This window comes from Heloderma suspectum, chromosome 1 (genome assembly GCF_057233095.1).
Source record: "Heloderma suspectum isolate Gila_16-S chromosome 1, 16-S_ref, whole genome shotgun sequence".
NCBI lineage: Eukaryota > Metazoa > Chordata > Lepidosauria > Squamata > Helodermatidae > Heloderma > Heloderma suspectum.
The window spans coordinates 341,140,360-341,154,572 of record NC_139458.1 but is presented as its reverse complement, the minus strand read 5'-3'; the positions used below and the strand labels follow the sequence as shown (position 1 = coordinate 341,154,572).

Sequence of the window (14,213 nt, the reverse complement as noted above, 5' to 3'; positions counted from 1 at the left end):
TATATTTGTAAGAAAGTGCGAATACTACTTCAGGCAGGCAACGATGACGAGAAAGTCAAGTTTTGCCTCAGTAACAATATGGCTGAATAGTGCAATGTAAAATATAGCAGGCTGAATGGAGGCCATTTTGGTGAACTATATGCAGCAGATGGGCTGAAGCTCTGGACGCCATAAATAATTTTACCCATAAGTGAAATCTGAAGATGGGGGAAAGTCCAGGCCTGTCCCTTTAAATGCATCCTGATACTAAATGGCTTCACATTTTGCAGAGAACTTTTAGCACCAGATTAGTGGGGATATTTGGCAACATTAATCAACTGAGGACCAAACGACACATTACATTAAAGGGTGGGTTGCATTTAATGTACCAACTTTGGTTTGGTTTTCAAATAGCAACTACGACGCAGAAGTGGGATTGGGCATGCACCAAAGGGGATAATCTTTTCCCCCTGCACCACTTTCCCAACAAAAACTGCCCTGAAGGAGCTGCTATTTCTTCTAGGAAGGTACCTGCTATTTGCCTTAAAAGGAAAGCTGCTACTGGGGATAATACTAGCTTCATTCCACAGCAAATACCAGCTTGGATGGGGCAATTTTTGTCCATACCACAGCGGGGTTGTCCACGGGGTTAAAAACACCCTGTCCCAGATGCTATAGTCCTGATCCTGATTACTCTCCACCTCGCTGCTATGTTTAGAAAAACACACATTATATACAATCATGATTTTAATGTAATGTGTAGTTTGGCCCTAAAAAAAAATAGCAGGGGGATGAAACACAATAATGGCTCTTATCTAATGGACTATATGTACCGATAACTCTTGACACCCAAAATTCTGGTAATAGGTAAAGCTCAAGAACAGTACCTAAGAGTGGAGTCTGCCAGTGGAACCCAGTAGAAAAGGTTCTGTACACCTATGGTGTACAGCTTTAAAACAATAAAAATAAAATCTGCATCAGGAATAAAACAGCCTTGCCTCTTTGCTGGCAATTGGCCTGAAAGCAAAGCAAGCAAACAAAAATTACAAGCCTGTTGGTGGTTGTTTTCTGGTCAGTTGGGAAGTCTAATCATGTTGTCATTAATTTATGGCCAGAGCGCCAGAGGTAGCCCAAGACACTTTGCTGCCTGAACTAAAGGACAAGTTGGAGCTTTGCCCAGTTCCATGTACAGGAACCAATCAGACTGGCAGTTGAACCTTATTTCAGCACTGATGACAGGACAGCATCCTCCACTGCCCCTGAGGGCAATCGGCAAGCTCAGGGGCTCCAAGACAGGCCACATAGCATACACACAGCTCTGTCATCCAAGACCTCGCTGCTCCTCCCCATCCATCAGCATCTGCCACCTGAGGCGGCCGCCTCACTCTACCTAATGGTAGGGACAGCCCTGCAGAGTACCCATGTTTGCTACAAGGATGCTACCGAAACAGACAAACAAGAGGATCAAACCCAGCTGTAAAACAGTGCAGAAGCATACTCAAGAAAGACAGCTGCAAAACTGTTACTTCCTGACAAATTTTGATATTATCTTTATTGTGAAACAGCTCAGTGCAAAGCTGCACACTGCAGTAACCTCAAAACAGACTTTGGTAAAGATACTATCAGAATGTGTTGGCAACATGCCAATTCTTGCACATGCTAGTACCAAAACACCTTTTCTTTGGAAAGCCATCCCTGTCCAGTTCATAATGTTTTCAAGTATTCGCCTCATCTAATTGTGAGTATCTGTAACTCTTTCCCTGGTGGCCAGTAGAAATAAAGAGAGTCCCCAAATCCTTCTAGGGAAGATCCCTCCTCTTTGTAAAATGGCCACTTCTTCAATGTGAACTGAGTTGAATTGCACTCAGAGTCTTCTCAGAGTAACCAGGGCCAAACGTGTGTCACAACTAGCGCAATCATAGATTTAGTCCACATCTGGTTTGGCCTGCAGAGAACAGAGGCAATGCATCGCCAAAAGAAGAAAAAAAACAAAAGTGGACAGAGTTTTGGATATGCTAATTTATATGTACAGAACGTATCAGTGCAAATGTATAAATAATTTTTTATTTTTATTATTAAATTTATTAATCACCCATCTGGCTGGTTACCCAGCCACTCTGGGTGATGTACAGCATATAATAAAACAGTTTAAAACAATAAAATTCTACAATAAAAACATTTTCTAAAATACCCTAACCCACCCCAAATGCCTGCCTGAACAACCACATTTTTAATGCACGGCGGAAGCTCATTAAAGAGGGGGCATGGTGGAGTTCCTTGGGAGGGAGTTCCACAGAGTGGGGGGCACCACAAAAAAGGCCCTCTTCCTCGTCCCCACCAGTCCAGCTGTCCTGGCTGTTGGGACAGAGAGAAGGCCATCCGAGGCTGATCTTGTTAAGCAGCCTGTCTGGTGTTGCTGGAGGTGCTCCTTAAGATAGGCTGGGCCGGAACCATATAGGGTTTTAAAGGTCAAAACCAACACCTTGAATTTGGCCTGGAAAACAACTGGTAACCAGTGCAACTCCTTCAGCGCTGGAGTGATGTGATCTCGCCGGTGGCTGCCTTTAATCAGGCAAGCCGCCGCGTTCTGTACCAGCTGCAGTTTTCAAACCCTCTTCAAGGTTCCCACGTAGAGCGCATTACAGTAGTCTAAACGAGAGGAGACCAGGGCATGTACTACCGATGGGAGCAGATAGTCAGGAAGGAAGGGGCGCAACCGCCATATCAGATGGAGTTGATACAGCGCTGTCCAAGTCACAGCTGACACCTGAGCCTCCATGGACAGCTGGGAGTCCAAAATGACCCCCAGGCTGCGGACCTGGTCTTTCAAGGGTAGCCGTACCCCATTCAACACCAGGTCAACATCCCCTAGCCTCCTCTTGTCTCCCACCAAAAGTACCTCGGTCTTGTCAGGGTTTAGCTTCAGCTTACTCCTCCCTATCCAGCCACTCACCGTCTCCAGACATTTGGACAGGGATTCTACGGTCAACCTTGGTGAAGATTTGAATGAGAGGTAGCGCTGCGTGTCATCCGCATATTGATGACACCGCACCCCAAACCTCCTGATGATAGCCCCCAGTGTCTTCACATAGATGTTAAATAGCATCAGGGAGAGGATGGAACCCTGTGGCACCCCACAAGTGAGTGGCCACAGGTCTGAAACCTTATCTCCCAGTGCTACCCTCTGGTACCTGCCGGAGAGGAAGGACCGGAACCACCGCAATACGGTGTCTCCAATGCCCAACCCCTCCAGGCAGTCCAGGAGGATACCGTGGTCAACGGTGTCAAAAGCCGCTGAGAGGTCGAGGAGAACAAGGAAGGAGCATTCACCCTATCCAGAGCCCTCCTCATATCATCCACCAAGGCGACCAAGGCCGCTTCTGTCCTATGCCCAAGCCTGAAGCCTGACTGAAATGGGTCTAGATAATCTGTTTCTTCCAAGTGTGCCTTCAACTGCACCGCCACCACCCGCTCAATCACCTTGCCCCAAAATGGCAGATTTGAGACTGGGCGAAAGTTGTTCAGAACTTGAGGATGAAAGGAGGGCTTCTTTAAGAGTGGTCTTATCTCTGCCTCCTTGAGAGCTGATTGCATCAATCCCTCCTCAAGGGAGGTGTTCACCAGCGCCCTGATCCCATCACCCAGTCTCTCTCTGCAGCCCATAATGAGCCAAGATGGGCAAGGATCAAGTAAGCAGGTGGTCACTGGTCAGCCTTACAGATGAAAGCACCTTGTCCACTTCATCAGAAGGAAGAAGCTGGAACCGATCCCACAAAACCGGTTTGCCACAGGCCGCCTCTTGCTCACTTACTGTATCCACAGCGTGCGGAATAACACTCCTAATCTGATCAATTTTATCTGCAAAGTGCCTTGCCAAGGCCTCACAGGAGGCCTTAGAATGCTCCAGTGGTTCTGGAGCCACAGGACCGACCAGGCACCGGACTACTTGGAACAGCCTCCTGGAACAGCACTCTGCAGACGCGATAGAGGCAGCATAATATTCCTTTTTTGCTGCCTTCACCACCACGTGATAGGCTGAAGATACAGCTCTAGCCTGTGTCTGATCGCCTTTGGAGCGAGACTTCAGCCACCCGTGCTCTAGCCATCTCACCTCCTGTTTCAGAGCTCGTAACCGCGGATTGAACCATGGTGCAGTCCGAGCCCTGTTCAGGGGGAGAGGGCATTTCAGAGCCACCTGATCTAATTCAATCTAATGATTGCGGCATTCCAGCCATCCACCAGGGTCTCGACCGAGTGGCCATTGGCGTGTCCCAGAGAATCCCCAAGCACGTTCAGGAATCTATTCAGATCCATAAGATGCCTGGGACGGACCATTTTAATGGGTCCTCCACCCCTGCGGAGGGGTTGTGGAACCGAGAAGTCCAACGTCACCAGATAGTGATCTGACCATGACAAGGGGGTGGTGGATATACCCCCGACTTCAAAATCACTCCCCGCTTCTCCAGAAACAAACACAAGGTCTAGTGCATGACCGGCTACATGGGTGGGCCCAGTTAGAATATGGTGCAGCTCCCAGGAGGCCATGGTCTCCATGAAGTCCCGAGGTGTTCCTGTGAGGATGGCCTCTGAATGTATGTTGAAGTCCCCCAACACCAATAAGTTAGGGGACTGTACACACACATCCTCCAGTACATGCACTCAGCAACCTTGGTCTCCCGGAGAGGCGGTCTGGTGAAGACCAAGGATTCTCGGTAGATAACAGCCACTCCCCCTCCCCGATCCCCAGCCCTCAGCTGCTGTGCATATGAAAATCCAGCTGGACACATTGGAGCAAGGGTTGGAGTAGCAGCCTCGGCCAGCCAGGTCTCCGTAATACATGCCAGGTCTGCACCCTCATCCAGGATCATGTCATGGATGAGGGAGGTTTTCTGGGTAACAGACCTGGCATTGCAGAGCAGCAAACGAAGGCCAGAAGATGGGGTCACACCTCCTCCAGCCATCCTTTGGCTCTGGACAGGCCCAGAGCAGGGGACAGATACTACACATCTCTCCCTTGTTCCCCTTACCTGGCATGGCCTGCCCCTAGCGCTCCACCAGCACCTGCCGCCCAGCCTCGGTATGTTCTGGCCCCCAACAGTCCCCCCACTGCCTCCATCAGGTGGACACATGCCTCCTTGCTCCCACCTATCAGGCAGGCTACCCACCCCTAAAAACACAACAAAATCCCCCAGAAATTAAAAAAAACAAAAATAATTAAAAATCCCCTTAAAAATAATGCCAGGCAGGAGTCCGCAGAGAAGGCCTGGTGTTGGCGGCCGCAGCGGCAGCAGCAAGCCCAGGAGCAGCAGGCAGGCAGGCAGGCAGGCAGGCAGGCCTCTTCCCCAATGGTGGCAGCTTCTCCTGCAGGCCCTGGCTCTCCCAGGCCACCTCAGCCAGCCATCTTATGTAGCTCCTCCAGGAAGGGGCAGGTGGAAGCAGCACAGCTGGCTCGGTACCTGGGGGCAGGGACTGGCAGTCTGCCAGGCAGAAGTCCGCGGTGGTGGTGGTAGCGGCAGCAACCCAGCAGCACCAGGCACACCTCTTCCCCAATGGTGGCAGCTTCTCCTGCAGGCCCTGGCTTAAGTAGCCCCTCCAGGAAGGGGCAGGTGGAAGCAGCACAGCTGGCTTGGTACCTGGGGGCCTGGTCCTGCAGGGACTGGCGGTCTGCCCGGCAGAAGTCCGCAGAGAAGGATTATAATTACTATAAAATTATAATTACTATAAAATTAATTATAATTATATTATAATTAATTATAATTAATTATTAATTATAATAAGTAAAATATTTAATAATTAAAATTAATTTTAATAATAATTAAGAATAATTAATTATTAATTATAATTTCAATAAAATTATAATTACTATAATTTAAATAGAAATACAAGATGTCACACCAAAATGCAGAAGACTGTGACATGATCTGTGTGCCTGCTCAGTTTGCAGTCCAGGAACGAAATGTTCAAGGCCTAGCTGTCCCTTTGTATGGTTCTTTATCTTTAAACTGGACTTCAATTGGACACCTTCAAAGAGAGGGCTGTACTCTGACAACCCTTCAAAAAGAGGACTGTCCTTTTAAAACAGAAGACAGGGCCACCCTAAAGACAGGTTTACAAGATTCCTCTTTGTAAAATGCCACTGATCAATGTCTATTGCTCTCCATAGGACTTTCTTAGAACAACACAACACAATACTACTGCCACGGTAGTCACAACAACAAAATTAACATGGCACCTCTTTTCATTATTTAGAAAAGTGGGGAGATGACTCGTTTACAGTTTATTTATCTGCATGCAAATGATGTATTTGTTTATTGCTAAACAAATGTCAGAGTGGCAGAAGAACCTGTCAGCTCAGCCAGTTGAGAGCTTTAGCCATAAAATTCTTAGCTTCAGCTGGGAGAGTTTACACACACACCCCATTACCATATCAGACACTGTGGTCATGGAAACATGTAAACAGATAAAAGAATTGTCACAAGGAGTATGCAATGCCACAAGCACATGGAATAATCTACCAGCAGTGTCACAGTCCTCCATCTTATGCAGTTGTCAAAGTTCCCTTGAAATGGACTAGAAACGTCAACCCACTAGCATTAGTAACTTTTACAAGTGCTAATTCCTTACCAACGTATGGCTAATAGAGAGCGAGAAGTGAATCCATATCTCATGAGTGCCAGTTCTCCACTCCATCTTTACATTAACCTTTTCCCCCTTCCGACCTCCTTCTACCCTTTTTTCCTAGCTGTATGTTTTATACTAAAATTGGAAACAGAAATACACAAACCACGTGAAGCATGCCTAACTCACTAAACATGCCTCTCAATATATATATATATATATATATATATATATATATATATATATATATATTTTCTTCGGTGAGGCATCAACATCTCTTCAAGGGCTTTATCATCTCAACTGACACATAATCATTCCTTGCAGGTGGAAAACATTGTGCTGAGAGATAATTGGGACAGTTACTGGATCTGACTTCTCACTGGTTTTAAGGCAGTATCCATGCCATGACTGAATCCCACTCACAGAGAAGAGTTAATGTTCTTTGTGTCACATGGAGTGATTTATGGGTACCGCATGTACTGCATTAGATGACGTGGGACTAATATTATCTGATATGATGCAATTCAGGCTTAAGATATGCATGCTATTCCCCCTCGATGCACCAAATGTTTTTGAATCATACTGCTATTAGTTTATGAAGGCTGATAACTTGACCCCAATTTATATGCAGGAAGCTGTCATTTTAAAACACACTATTCTTCCAAAGGGAAACATATAGCCTGAAAACCCAGCTTGAATTACTCGTTTCCCTAACAGTACGTCTTGTTGGTATATGCTGTTGCTGATAAACCAATTAGCATCAGTGTGTGTGTGTGTTTCCTATTATAAGCTGGCTTTTCTTGAGTAATGGGCTGTCCTTATATGTAGCAAAATGGAGGCTTTAAAAAAAACCCACCAGTTGTGTTATCTTGTTTGCTATACCAGTAAAGTGTGACCGCTTGGAACCTAAAAAAGAGACTTTTTTATTTTGTAAATGGCTCAAATGATGAATAAGTTTGTATGGTTTCATCGCCCTGGGGTATGTTTGCCACACTGGCTGTGTCAAATTTAAGTTCTGCTGGAACTATCACCCTGGTTTGATTAAAGAACTGTTTCAGTAGCACACCATATTCAGCCTCTTGCAACCTGGTGCCCTCAAGTCAAGATGCTTTGGACTACAACTCATAGAATTGGTCATGTTGGCTGGATGGGAGTTGAAATCTAAAACATCTTGAGAGCACCAGGTTGGGGCAAGCTGCCATATGGGAAGCCTGCTTGTGAGTAGATAAATAGATGATTTACATACTGAAGCCTTGAGAAGGGGAAAAAAGGGGCGGGGGAGAAAGGCAAAGCACACAAAAAATTAATTCAGTTCACTGAAATTTCTACTCCTTTCTCTGAATTAACCCAGAGCCCCAAATGGTAGCTCAAACAGGCAGGCTGTAGAACACTTTTGAAAGGTGTTCAGGCTTGGACTTTTCAATCTGCAGTGCACCAGTGGTAGGTTGTTCCATAATTGGGGATGGGCCAGGCTGGGGGAAGGAGTTCTAAAAACACATTTTTTTGTGCTGTGACGTCTGAACCACATTTCATACGTTCTTGGCTGATTGCTAAGATTATGTTAGGAGGCTCTTCTCTGCGTGCCACCATGCACAATGTGTGACAGGTGGCTACCAGGGAAAGAGCCTTTTCTGTAGTGGCCCCCCTGTCTGTGGAATGCCCTTCCCAGAGAGATCCACCTGGTGTCTTCACTGTATATGTTTAGATGCCAGGTTAAGACCTTCTGGTGCTCTGACTATTAATTTTAGGGCTGGCTCTTGAATATTTGTAAAGTTTAAATATTTTGAGATTGTTATTGTGTTTATGGATTTGGTTGTCATGTTATTGTTTCTTGTTTGCTTTTTTATTGTAAACCACCCCAAGGACATCTGTTAGTGGGGCAGAAAATATATTAAATAAATAAATAAGGTATCATCAAGAGCCAAACTACAGCCGACATTAAGGACGCAATCCTGTGCTGGCTGAGGAATGCTGGGAGTTGTACGACTTTTTTCTGTCTAAACAGGCATAGGATTGTGCCTTAAATTATGCCTCTAATATTGCACATATTAAGCTTTCCCAGCCCCAAACTGCCCATAAATATATATATTAAATATATGTATTTTTTAAACTCCATTTTTTATGAAGAAAAATGGTGGCAAAATGGCAGGTGCTCGCCGGATGGGGTTGCAGTGAGTCTGGGAGGGTGGAAGCAGGGGTTGCAGGTGAGGGAGGCCTCACGGACTCCAGGCCCTAGTCACCCACGACATCCCTAGCTGGAGCTGCCTTCTCCTGAGCTTTGGCTCCATTACACTACTGCCCAGAGCCCTCCTTTTTGTGGGGTATTGAGCTATTTTCATTTCCACCACGAGCAGGTATTTTGTAGGGATGTACGCATTACTTACCTGTCGTTCCAGTGGGGGGTCCACGGAGCGGGAGGCAATCTGTCCCTCCCCCTGGAATCCTCGATGGCCAGCTCTGCTCCGCGGCAATTCCGCAGACCCACCGGCCGGCTCTGTAGCGCCAGCAATACGGCCACTATTGCCGTATCGCTGGCTGGGCTGACTGACTCTGGACGCAAATGGTGTCCGCTATGCCATTTGTGGCCAGCCAGAAAGCAATTAGATTAAGCTAAATGCAGCCTTAAATGCTGCGGGCGGCCCTGGCTGGCAGCTCCGTGGAGTCGCCGGGAGCGGAGCCGGCCGGGGAGGATTCGCGGGGGGGGAATGGAGCACCTCCTCCCCCCACTGCGGATGGCCCCAGAGGAACAAGGTAAGTGCTTCGTACACCCATAAAATAAATACAGAAAAACAATGTGACAAGAACCATAATAAAATATCCTCTGTCTGACTCTGAGCCTTATGTGGAGAAGGAGGACAGAGGTTTGATGTACCCCTCCCAATAAAGGGTGCAACAGTCCTCTATAGGAAATATGATAAAGAATGGATGCACAGACTATGCATGCACAAACCATGTCAAGATTTGTGGGTCTTATATGCCTGATAGACCCCTTAACACAGGGATGGAGAACCTTTTTTCCGCCAAGGGCTTGAGATACTTAGGCAGTTGAGGCTGCTAGCTCCGATGTCAGTGAATCTCCTCCAGGTTTCAATGAGAACTAGTCAGAACTCTAAAGGAGCTTTCCAAGAAGCAGAAGCACTTAGGAAAGAAAGTGTGGTGTGTTAATGATCTTAACACACACCCATACACACACACACACACACACACACACCATCCGTCCATCTGCCCATCCAATTTGTAGAGGGTTTTTCCTCCCCGCGCCATCCCATCTCCCTTCAGGTCGCAACTAGGGATGTACGGACCATGTAAAGTCCATTCTGTCTATGTTTCATGGACTGTCAGGCGCCTTAGTTCTGTCGTCCCCTCACAGACGAATGCGGGGGGAAAAACTTTTTCGTCATGTGGAAAAATATGCAAATAATTACGTAAGAGGTTTCGTAACAATTTACATAATTTACCTTAGTACATTAGTGTGTGGTCCCCCATTCCATTCAACTTTTCCTCAGCAGAAACTTGCATATTTTCCTACGAATAAATATGCATCAATTTTCGGAATTTAAAAAAAAAAAATCTGAAAGACTACAGACTCCTTGTGGCCTGGGAGGCCGCTCCGCAGCGGATTCCACAAGTTGGATTCTTAGAAGTCCATTTTAGTCCATCTCAAATTTCTCCAGCATCCCTAGTCACAACTATCAGCCCTCCTGCCTCCTCTACGTTTGGGTTTTAAATACCTCTCAGCAGCTGGCTAGCTCTGACTCTCTTTCTCTATCTGTCTCTCTCTCGTGTCTCTTTCCCTTGTCTTCCTGGAGGTAGCTGGATCACACTGAGGAGAACAAGAAAGAATGCTGGAGGGAGGCAAGAGCTTGAGCACAGTGGCAGCTATTTCCAAACGATGCTCTAGTTGCTGTGTTGTGTGGTTGGGCTTCCAAGCTCACATGTATGCCTGCCTACCTCCCAGCTAGTCTCTGTCTCTTGTTTTCCTCACAGTAGTGACTGGATTGCAGCAAGCAGAATGAGAGAAACAGAGAGGGGGAGAGAGAGAACTGGAGGCAGGCAAGCAAGCACATGAATGAACTTCGGAGGCCTGACTACAGACCATGACTACCACACTCCATCGTTGGGCCTCTGAGCTCCCATATGTGTCTGCCTACCTCCCACTCTCTTTCCCCTCATAGCTGTGACTGGATCATGGCAAGGAGAATGAGAGAGGTGGAGAAAGAAGAAAAAGATGGAGAGAGAGACAGAGAGGTGCAGGCCTGAAAGTTGGGGGCATGGACTGAATGGAAAGGCTCCATGGGCTAGCCTGCCTTATCACATACATGTCCATGTCCAAAATACCTATGTCTTAAAAAATGCACTGTGATTCCTGTTGCTTTTTTACTTTGCTACTTGGAGTGTGTTACCAGAAATAGGCACTTTGTACATGCATTTGTTGGCATTCTGAAGACTGGAGAGTGTTATGCACTCAAAAACTACACTTCAACAAGGTGAGTGCAGAAGCAGAAGAAAGGAAGAGTATACCCAAGGAAACAGAAAAGCTACAAAGTAATTAAATAACAATACACCATAAAAGAGTACAAAAATATTATATATAATTTTACCCTTGGTCTGATTTATATACAATAATATGTACCTTTTTCATACTACTTCATGATGTATTTTTGTTGGCTTATCCTTTTTTCTTCTCTGATTCTTCTCTGAGATTTTTTAATACCATGTCGGTGTAGATTGGTTGAGCAGTCACAAACCTTTCATTTGGAACAGAAAACTGGCACTTAGGTTGACTATTCCAGAAGCCCAGGATGCTCTACTGTAGCTGACTGCTGCTTTCAAGCAAAGTTGCATTATTTTATTTGTTAGCACACCTGCAAAATGAGGCACAATTATGATTTATTTTATACTGTGGGCAGGATATGTTACACAGAGTTAAGAAAAGCAGTTCCCTAGCATTTTCTGACTGTAGTCAGCTTGCACCATTTATGGGATTTTTCCCCCTTGTTTGTATTGTTTTACAATCTGTGACAGAATAGTATTGCTTCCAGAATTCAACTCTTAATGAGATTCCCAGAGTCGTTCCAAAATTATATGTAGGCAGCTGCTTTGAAAGGGTCAGCTAGAACAACCCAGAATCTATCTTTGTCTATATTTTATTATTTCACCTCTCTCTCTCTCTCTCTCCTGGAAATATGTTCATTCGTGACTAAAACGCAAAGTGTTTTGATGTTAAAGACAATATCCCTGGAGAGAGCTTGAATGTAGGCGTGTGATATTTAATTCATTAATGTCTTTTAACTCTTCAAACGTATCTTGTTTTAGGTCCTGTCTCCCCCGCCCCCTCCTCAAAATAAAATAAAGCATGCTTCTTTATTGGTGACAGTATATTCCTTATATTGCTCAAGGTATTTGCCAGAGACTAAAGCAAGAGGGTAACAACACATCCTTCAGCACAAACCATCACCTGACTGTTATATTTCTACCCCATGAGACGGTGTCTTACCAGGTCAGACTCTTGGTCCATCTACCTCAGTATCATTTTTTCTGACTGGCACCCATCTTCCAGGGTCCCAGGCAGAGGTCTTTCCCATTACCTGCAACCTGATCGTTTTAATTAGAGAAGCCAGGGATTGAACCTGGGACCTTCCGCATGCAAAACATAGCTCTACCACTAAGCTATGGTCCCTCCCCAAATGTCAGCCATGGTGAATATAACACATCTATGTTATCATGCACTTCAACTACTCTCTCTCATGTCGGGCCACAGGCAAATGGCCCTTCAACAGCCTCTCCTGCAGTATGAACAGAAAAAGAGACATTTGACTCTTATTATGTATCTCAGCAGCTCGTTCCTGTGCACAAGTCAAGGCAGAAGGAAATGGCAGTGAACATCTGAGGTACCTCAAGCACACTTAAGGTATGCAGGACCTACTTCAAGACGTAGAGCCTGGTACAAGTGACATACATCTAGAATTAAAGAAGTTTGAGCCCATGAATTTGTTTTGAGTACCAGAATTGAACTGAGGTCATAGTCCCCACACAGAAAAATCCACTCCTGGTTGCCACTACCCCCTCAAAGCTTTCTTCATTTCAGTATGATTTAGGATAGGGGAACAGTCATTTTGCTGTTCCTAATAAATAATTTGGCTGTCAGAAATCCTTGCTGATGTACTGAGAATCACCTAGATATCTACCAGTAGATCCCAATCTACCTTCTGCCACCACTGACCTAGAGGAAGGGTTCTGCCTGGCAGTCTTCATTGCTTTGACACTGGAAGAAGGGCTTAGAAAGCCCTTTGCCTGTGAACCTGCCTATATGAAAGTGAGTCAGTAGAATCAATGTTGCCAGACATTTGACCTTTCCTTGGTTGAAAACTGTCCAAAATTAGTTCCCAGCAAGGGCCTTTAGCATTAACACTCTGAAACAGTAGTCAGGTGCTCAGGCCCAAAGACCAGCATGTTTCTCAGGTGGATAGGCATGTAGGTAGGCCTGGGGGCCTCCCTCAGCAACAAACTGTCTAGACTATGGGAGAGAGGTGGATCTCAGAGCCTTATGGAAAGTACTGACAAATGTCCATAATAGTTATATTTGGAAGACCATAGAACGTGTCTACTGTTCACACTGTGTGGAAAAGTTAACGCCAGGTGGTAGCCAGGTATCTTTAAGTTGCAATCACCATGCTTCTTAGCACATGAGTAACTTTGTAAGGACTTTAACTCTTCAATTAAAGTTTTTTTTTATCTTAGAATTCTAATGCTGTCAATGAGGGCCCAATGACACATTATATGGGAGATCTGTGAATAGATCTCCCAACATAATTGTTTCCTTTTATATTCAGCTTCATAGGTGTATGATTTGGATTAGGGTCATGGCTCAAGGGAAGGGCGATCTGATTCCTTTTTCTTTCTTTCTTTGCTTAGTAGTAATGGTATTAACATTTCTATACCACCCCATAGCCGAAGCTCTCTTTTGTGGTTTACAGAAGTTAAAACATTAAAATACAATATAAAAAGTGTAAAACTATTCCCATAAAAGCACACAGACAATATATACAAACAACATGTTGTGACTCCAGTCCCTGGCAAATATACAGGCACTGCGTCATGCCTGTCTGTACTACTCTCCATGGCTCCAAGCAGCTTGGAGGGAGAGATTGGATCAGGACTATGCAACACAGGAAACGGTTAGATCCTGGGGGTTGGACTCGATGGCCTTGTAGGCCCCTTCCAACCCTACTATTCTATGATTCTATGATCCCCTTCCCCCTTAGTCTAGTTGAAACTGTGTATGCCTTCATATGCTTTTAGAATGCTTTTAGAATAAGTAAACTACGATGAGAGATCCAATCACTGTTCTACCATGTTTGGCCCTGTGGGTAGATTTTCATGTTACTAGGAAACACTAAAAGACACATTAGTGCGTTTCAGTTTCACAGGGGAGACCTGCATATTTGCCTGTGGGGAGATGCATGAGTTCCATATGCAATGTATGTTTTACCCTGGGAGCTTGTGTTACCCTGTGAACACTAATAAGTGGCTGCCCTTGAATACTATTTTTACTAATGCAAAATGCAACTCCATTCATGGTCGGCTGTTGACAGCAAATTAAGCCCATGCATTTT

General features: G+C 45.3%; 1 long non-coding RNA gene across 2 annotated transcripts in view; it reads right to left on the bottom strand.

The window, feature by feature from the left end:
• Window positions 1–14,213, bottom strand: part of LOC146359597 (uncharacterized) — a 78,899-nt gene that overhangs the window by 42,668 nt on the left and 22,018 nt on the right. Inside the window, exon 2 of one of the 2 annotated variants that reach the window (XR_014786715.1) lies at window positions 11,231–11,462. The exons of the other annotated variant lie outside the window; for it this stretch is intronic. This is a non-coding gene — a long non-coding RNA (uncharacterized LOC146359597). The remainder of the gene's footprint in view (window positions 1–11,230; window positions 11,463–14,213) is intronic. 2 annotated transcript variants of the gene reach the window in all.